The following is a 5,862-nucleotide window of genomic DNA, read 5'->3' as shown; positions in this document are numbered from 1 at the left end:
ATGTGAATAAAGAAAATAATAATAAATATATAAAAAAGTAAAATAAATCAATCTGAAAATACAAATTGGAAGACAGTAGAACATCATCCTTACAGATCTGAAAGAACAAAAGAATCAACTAAGAACTCAACTCCCATTAAGGAAAAAATAAGATTTTATTCAGACACAGTGTATAAGCCAGGATTCTCTAAAGGAATATAAAACTAATAGAATGAAGATATATTCATGGATTAAGGGAATTTATTAGAGTAGTTTACAGGCTGTAAGCAATCTGGCTACTCCAACAATGGCCATCTCCCAAAGGAATGGCCAAGAGTCTGGTAGTAGTTCAGTCCACAAGGCTGGATGTCTCAGCTGGTCTTCAGTCTACACTGGAATTCCAGAATGACTGGAAGTTAACACTCATGTGTTCCTGATAGGTAGGCAGTATTTTAAGAACATGTCACATGGCTGGGTGTGCTACTATATACCTTTAATCCCAACCCCAACTCTACCTCAGGAAAAGGCAGAAGGAGCTCTCTGAGTTCAAGGTTACCCTGGTCTGCACAGCAGGTTCCAGGGCAGCCAAAGAGGTGCAGAGCACCCTCTACCACCAAAAACAAACAAACAAAAACCATAGATAGATAGATAGATAGATAGATAGATAGATAGATAGATAGATAGATATAGACTGATAGAGGTGGAATGTGGATCTGGAAAGAGACAGGTGAGGGGGATGAATATGATCGAAATATAATGTATGAAATTCTCAAAGAATAAAAACAGTAAAAGTCAGACAGAGCATTACAGAACATTCCTGAGACGTTTCCATTACTCCACCATCAAGGTAAAGCATGCTGAACTATTTACTGTCTTAACACTGAGTTTTGCCCACATTTAGAAAACCCATAATGTAACCCTGCAGAGTACCAAATATCTACTCCCCAAGGCCTTGACAACAATCTCAAAAGTGAGAGGCATGGGGGAGCCTGAGAGAAACTGGTTTTTAAAAAAAGAAAAGAAAAGTGATTTTTTTTCCCCAGTAGTTGTAAAAGTCTGGAAAAGTTTCCCCTTTCCCCTTCCCAGCCAGCCACAGAGTTAAAGTTTGAGTAGAAAAATCAGTCTCACTTTGGAAAACAGAATTCCCCACTGGAGAGTATGCACATTCTACACAAATGCAGAAAACCTGATATCCCAAGAAGAAGCCACTTGTTCCTAAGTCACTAACCCCAAACTGTCTTAATGTTAAAGCCAAAACCACTCACTGCGAAGAACGTTTGTAGAGCTGTGCCCACCACCCTCTTTCTGTCTTTGTCCAGGGCCTGACACAGGCTGCAACTGCACAAAGAGAATAAAACTTGGTCAGCAGTTTCTCCACGCCCCGCCACAGAAAGGGCTGAAGACAGGATCAATCATCTTTACTGAACCCGCAACAGACTTTCTGAGGTTCAGGCCAGGAAAGTGACGGACTTGGCCAGGAACAGAGACAAGAGACTGCTAAAACTGGGGACGGGCAGGGACAGCATAGTTCTAAGGAAGGGAACTTCGGAAGATCATCTTAACTCGAGCCTGGAAATCTTTCAGGAGAGACCCTCTGGGAAGAAAAAGACGCCAGGGAACCCAAGGGGAAAGGAAACGCGAGAGGAAAAGAGGAGTCCGAGTGGACAGCAGAGAGAGCTGCGGGCGAGAGTCCAGATCACTGGGTCCCCGCGCCAAAGACACTGTCATCCCGATCCGTCCCGCTGCTACACAACGCGCAGCCGCAGACAAAGACCCCAGCAGGGACCTGGCATCTCGCAGGGCCAGCAGCCGGCCTCCCTCTTCCTCACCGAATGCGCGTGAGCTCCTCCACTCGCCAGCGCCTTCACCGCCCGCCTGGGAACGCCACTACGGACAACTCAGTAGGGCGCAGGGCGGAGCCGAGGAGAGCTCTCGGGCAGATTTGGGAGTGGGAGGACCTTCAGGAGCCTCAGCTTTAGTACAGGCTCTCCAACCAAGAGCTGGGAGGGTTTCAATTCTCTCTTGGCAGCCACTAGGAGGCTCGAGAGGTGGGCGGGGAGACTCCAATCTGAGTCCCGCAAGAGGAGTGCATGCCACTTTCCTGCGCACCTTGTTGAATCCTTGTAAACCTGCCTTAACCTTCCAAGTAATTACAGGCCTGTGTCATCCTGCCTGCCTTGGGTGGCTTTATTTTCAACTTTAATGAATCTCTAGGTTGGAGAGATTAAAAAAAAAAAAAAAAAAAAAAAAGCAGTTACACATAACTATAGTAGAAAATCTCTTATTTCTGAGAGCCTGGGTTTCCCCCTCTGTAAAATGCTATTCCCTTACCCCTTTGGTAGGGTTATAACATAATCAATCAATCAATCATCATTCATCATCATCATCTAATGCTGCTCATAGAGGGAAGTCAGTGGAGTTTAAGACATGAGATATGCATTTGATGTTGGCCATCTTCTGTCACTGGAATTAGGACCAGAGCCTGTGTCCTGGCCACTCTAATGAAACAAACAGCTGCTGCCTCCCATCCTTCTGTAAAACAAGAATTAAATGAATAGTGACAATCAGCCAGGCCTGGTGGCACATGCCTTGTCTAAATCACTCAGGAGGCAAAGACAGGTGCATCTCTGTGAATTCAGAGCCAGCCTGGTGTACCCAGCAAGTTCCAGGACAGCTAGAGCTACAGAAGAGAGACACCTTGCCTCAAACTTAAATAGATAAATAAATATGCAGTGCTATGCATAGTAAAGCCTTTACGTGTGGCTCTAAGGGAAGTGTGTCGTAAAGCCTTTGTGTCCGGCTTTGAGTGAAGCGCTTCAGCAGAGCCTGGCTATGTTTGGATTCATCAGTAGAGTCTGAGAAATTGCTTCCAGGGTACTTGAACCTTGAAGAAATGTCTCCCTGGAGAGGCTACACTTGTGACTACATGAGAGTTTGCGGCTGCACAGACTTTGGTCCTAAGACATTCCTGGCCAACTTGGAGGTCTTACTCTTGATTATAGTTAGCCATGGTCAAAAGGAACTGAGATCTGTTTGGGCTGTCTGCTCTGCTCTCTCAGGCAGCGAGGGCAAGATAACATTGGTAGTTGGAACCTTTCCCAGCCTAGTTAATTTTGTGTAAGAATGAATAAAAGTCACTGGTGTAAGCTGGTTGGGGTCAGTCTTTCCCAAGAAGGCTTGAGTCCCTCTGCTCCTTCAGAAAATGAAGGCTTTGTATCTTAGCGAGCTTCTTGCTACTGTGATACCTATAACCCATCAATCAATATAAATAAGTGAAAGACAGAAAAAGATGTATTTAATGTGGTTACATTTGGAAGAGACATGACTATGTCCCTTAGTCCATCTTCAGGGTCCTACAACAGGATGAAGCTTAAGTAGAGGCCAGCAAGAAGCTTACCTAAGCAGTCCATCCAAGGTATGAGGTGAGCCATAGCCCACCCACCTCCCTACCTTCAGCTCTTGTCTTGACAGTATGGTGGAAAAACAGACTTAGACAACTTTCTCCCATAGACAAGTTCCTCTTCTGGCTTTCCTCGGCCTTTACTTCTAGGATGAGATTCCTGGAAACATTCTAATTTGTTTCAAGAGTCTGTTGGCCAAAGAGAGAGACACCGATGTCTCTTTAGAATATCATTCCTGCCAGGCAGGCTGAATCACATAGACAATGGGGTGGCATGAAGATCTCAGTGGGGATGGCAGAATTCAGGACCAATCCATGCTGTCTCTAAGAGCTAGACGGCTGCTTCAGGAACTATGGAAAGAGTTTACCTTACTACATTGTAATCCCATCCACAGCACCTCAGGAAACAACCTATGAGCTCATTTACTAAAAGGAAAGAAAAAGAGTCTTTGATGAACTGTTGGAGATGTAACTTCAGACGTCATGAAAGTTGTATACATAGCTGCTGTAACATTTAAAGGTGGCTCTCCCTTGACAAGCCCACACTTTCCTGAAGTGCCTTTCTTGCTAATAACTATGCTTAAATTCTCTTTGTAATAAACTCAGGTGGAAAAGGTGGCTTAGTGGGTAAAGTGCTTACCCTGTAACTAAAGAGCTGAGTTCTCGTCCCCAGCGCACAAGGGAAGTCAAATATGACTGTGCAGGTCTGTAACTACAGTGCACCAGTGACAAGACAGGAGGCAGGGACAGGAGAGTCCCTAGAGAATCACAGGCACAGAGCGGCAACAAGAGACCCTGCCTCTAGTTCAGTGGAAGGTTTAGCCTCTAACCTTCATCTGGATGCCGCAACTCACATGCAAACACACACACACACACACACACACACACACAGAGAGAGGGGGGGGGGAACTAATTAGGGTTTTACTGCTGTGAACAGACACCATGACCAAGGCAACTCGTACAATAACAACATTTAATTGGGGCTGACTTACAGGTTCAGAGGTTCAATCCATTATCATCAAGACAGGAACATGGCAGTGTCCAGGAAGGCATGGTACAGGAGGAGCTGAGAGTTCTACATCCTCATCTGAAGTCTGCAAGCAGAATACTGACTTCCAGGCAGCTAGGGTGAGGGTCTTAAAGCCCACACCCACAGTGACACACCTACTCCAATAAGGCCACACCTACTCCAACAGGGTCACATCTTCTAATAGTGCCACTCCCTGTTGCCAAGCATATACAAACCATCACACACACACACACACACACACACATACACACACACACACACACACACACACACACACACACACACACACACACACACACACACACACACACACACACACACACACGCACACCCCCCACACACCAATAGACAAACATAAACTAAAACCCACTTCCGACCTATATTGACTCAAGTTCTTTTTAACAATGCAATCAAGAATTCTGGCTTCACTAAAGTGGAGGTTCCTGAAAAGAACTGTATTACTACAGAAAGCAGCATAAAGCTGTGCTCCTCTTCCTCTAACACAATTGCTCTGTCTGTCTGACTATTCTAATGTGCCACTGAAGCTGGACTGTGGTAAAGCCTGCTGGCAATCTAGCATTTGTGAGATAGAGGTAAGAAGACGACTGTGGACATGAGGAAAGCCTGGGCTACATAGTGAGACACTGTCCTACCAAATAAGAAATTAACTAATTAACCTGAGTAACAGAGGAAGAGGAGCACTGGAGGATTACAGTAATAGCTTTCAAAATCATCTCAGGTGTCAGTCATTGATTTCTCTGTCATCATCATCTTCAAAGGGTGATTTTTGCTTAAGATGGGCACTCCTACTTCAGTTACCCTAGTCAAAGAACCCCTTACAGACATGCCAAAGAAATTTGTTTCCATGGTTATTCTAAGACGACAATGGACATTAGTTATCACATTAATCTTAACCCAACCCTATAACTCAAACCCTTAATTCCTCATCCTAACATAACCAAAATCTAAACCTAACCTTTCCATGGCTCTGGCTCACAAATCTCTAGAGGAAACTTAAAGAGAAATTTCCAGAAAAATTTATGTGGGAGATCTGCACACCGCACTAATCAGTTCCTGGTGGATTCTCTCCCTTTCTCTCTCTCCCTATCCCCACCCCACCCCCATAAAATACCACATAAAATACCACACTGTGTCATAAAATACCACACTTTGACGGAATTTGGAAATCTTTTTTGATGTGGTTAAAGTGATGTAGTCTATCATGCCATGAAAACAAGATGACAATGTTTCCATAGTAGCCAGACTATATGCCTGTAGCTTTTCACCTTGATAGTATAAGGACAGAGAAAGAAATCCAAGAACTGGGTCATGGTTATAATTCTGAAAGCCTGATTTTCTTTCTTTTTTTTTCCCTTTTTTTCCCATTTTTATTATTTATTATTATTTTCTTTATTTACATTTCAAATACTATCCCGAAAGTTCCCTATACCCC

At 44.1% G+C, this 5,862-nt stretch overlaps 1 protein-coding gene across 1 annotated transcript in view; it reads right to left on the bottom strand.

The window, feature by feature from the left end:
• Positions 1 to 1,864, bottom strand: part of LOC110333227 (zinc finger protein 791-like) — a 23,376-nt gene extending 21,512 nt beyond the window's left edge. Inside the window, exon 1 of the mRNA XM_029538046.1 lies at positions 1,809 to 1,864. The gene's annotated coding sequence lies outside the window, so the exon portion shown is untranslated. The remainder of the gene's footprint in view (positions 1 to 1,808) is intronic.
• Positions 1,865 to 5,862: the final 3,998 nt, after the last annotated feature.

The sequence above is a fragment of the Mus pahari genome, chromosome 1, assembly GCF_900095145.1.
Source record: "Mus pahari chromosome 1, PAHARI_EIJ_v1.1, whole genome shotgun sequence".
Lineage (NCBI taxonomy): Eukaryota > Metazoa > Chordata > Mammalia > Rodentia > Muridae > Mus > Mus pahari.
Note: the sequence above shows the minus strand (reverse complement) of the source record. Positions and strands in the feature narration are given on the sequence as shown.